Source organism: Euprymna scolopes, chromosome 9 (assembly GCF_053919585.1).
Source record: "Euprymna scolopes isolate OS-2025 chromosome 9, ASM5391958v1, whole genome shotgun sequence".
In the NCBI taxonomy this organism is placed as follows: domain Eukaryota; kingdom Metazoa; phylum Mollusca; class Cephalopoda; order Sepiida; family Sepiolidae; genus Euprymna; species Euprymna scolopes.
Window position 1 is genome coordinate 95,976,612 of NC_136490.1, and position 2,231 is coordinate 95,978,842.

General features: G+C 31.6%; 1 long non-coding RNA gene across 1 annotated transcript; it reads right to left on the minus strand.

Moving 5' to 3' along the window:
• Positions 1-789: 789 nt before the first annotated feature.
• Positions 790-1,464, minus strand: LOC145284785 (uncharacterized). Its single transcript, XR_013868881.1, has 2 exons — positions 1,302-1,464; positions 790-1,148 (listed from the first exon to the last, which is right to left on the minus strand). It is a non-coding gene; the product is annotated as an uncharacterized LOC145284785 (long non-coding RNA).
• Between the last annotated feature and the right edge of the window lie 767 nt (positions 1,465-2,231).

Genomic DNA, 2,231 nt, shown 5'->3' on the forward strand with positions numbered 1-2,231 from the left:
TTGCTGCATCGGAAAGGCCAGTTAAAAATACATAATATACTTTGTTATTTTCTTTAATTTAATCCCCTTTTTAGAATTTATTAGACAAAATTTAACTTTTATTTTACCGTGCCAATAAATATGATCATCACTGTATATATATGTATATATATGCGTATATATCTATGTATATATGTGTATATATATGTATATATATATGTATATATGTACATATATATGTATATATATGTATATATATGTGTATCATATGTATATATATGTGTATATGTACATATATATATGTATATTAGGGTAGGTCGATTTTCAACTTTTTTTGGAAAATGTAAAAGGTTGAAGCAGAGAAAGTTGCACAAACCTATGGGGAGTACAAATATAAAAAAACTAGGTTTCTAACATCAGGCATCGGATGCTAATTTGATTTTAAAGATCGTCTACTTTGAGATACGGAAAAAATCCTTATCTGTGAAAGATTTGTGAGAAATTATTCAGTATTTTGCAGTTTCAATCATTACAAGTTGTTTTTATATATTTAAATAAACGATATAATGACTGATATGCTAAATATTAAACAAAATTATAATTGCCCCCCCCCATACTGAGGTGGCGGCAATTACAAAATTCTATAAATGCTGCATTTTACTTTGTTTTATAACTGCATAATTCAATTCTTTTCTTTACTATCAATGAAAAAAAGAAGTTTTTATTCCGTTTGGAAAAAAGTCTTAATAAAACCTAAAACAAATTATTTACCTATCTCTATGCTTGTATAAAGAACACAAAACAATTGGCAAGTAAAAAAGCTATTTATTTTACCATAATATCAAAATTCTCCCTATAGGATCCTTTTGAAGCAAAAAATGGCCTCATTTCATGGCATAAAATCTTAGCAATGATATGTCATGTCTTACTTCAAGTCCATAGACTGATTGGCAGGCTTCTGATGTCACTTTTACAGCACTTTCCACACTTTGTGAATGTGCAGGCAAATCAGGTAACTCTGGCTTTCTGCCGCTCATAAATAATTACTAAAGTTCATGATATGATAATTCTTCAGTTAGTGCTGGCTCTGAACCTCCACTTTGATAAATGTAAAGCGTCAAAATTTATTGTTGATATTTTTTAAACGCTTTCTCACTGGTTCCCCACTACTGAAAAAGAAAAGAGAAGTCAAATAATTTTATTAACTTGAACAAATGAACACAATTTTATTTTAATTAATTTTTTTTTTAATTTAATAATTGAAAATGAATGTATAAATCGAAATAAACAATTTGATCAGTTTTATATGAATGTTTACGTACCTAATGGTTAAAATTCTTCTTATAGCTTCTTCCCTCACTTCCATTTCATCTGATTTTAACAAAGAGAACAGAATATTCTCTGGCAAAAGGGCAAAAGCATTAAACTGAAGATTGCTTAAAGCAATTTCCTGAATTTCTGGAGGCTGCTTTTTTATTTGCCCAATCATTTTTAAAATATACATTTTCTGGGTATGAAATTTATTATCCAGTTTAATTTCAAACCAGCTAACTGTATACACTTCTACAATAAAACTAATCAGCTGGTGCATTTTTCTGATCAATTCAGATGGATAAATTTTATGGGTCCACAAACACATTAATCGGATTGCCAGAGTAAGCCATTTTGCCTGATTTAAAGGTCAGATCCTTCATGCTGTATACTGAGGGTCTACTTTACCCCTTGAAATACCAACAGCATACTCTAAAAGTAGTCTTTGGTCACCAGTGAGATCATTTTCTGTTAGTTCAGAATACCTGCCCTCCAGAGGACTACTCACTGGTAAAACGTCAACTTTGGGTAAATGATGGTAATTGTTGGCACATCATTTTCCGAGTTGACCCGTAAATGATGTTGGGCTTCGTGCACTTCCATCAAGGAATTGAAATAATGCCCTAAAAGGAAGCTCATTCTGGTGTAGAGAACAACCAATAGTGTATATTTTTCTATACAGCTTGTTTTCTAGTGAGGAAACCAGTCTTGGTGCTTGTGGTGTCTAGAAGGACAGCCTTTAAAGTATTGACACTCTCATACTCTTCTAGAACTTTGTGAACTTCATCTGTCAGAACAGCACCAGTTGCTCTAACAGTAGGAATCACTCTATGCCTTAGATACACCCTCTTACTTCCACAACCCATCTCTTTCGTAAATGTCAAGTGATGCTCTTGTCCTTTAGCTTTTCTTCGATTTTTGTTTCCTTTTTCATCGACAAT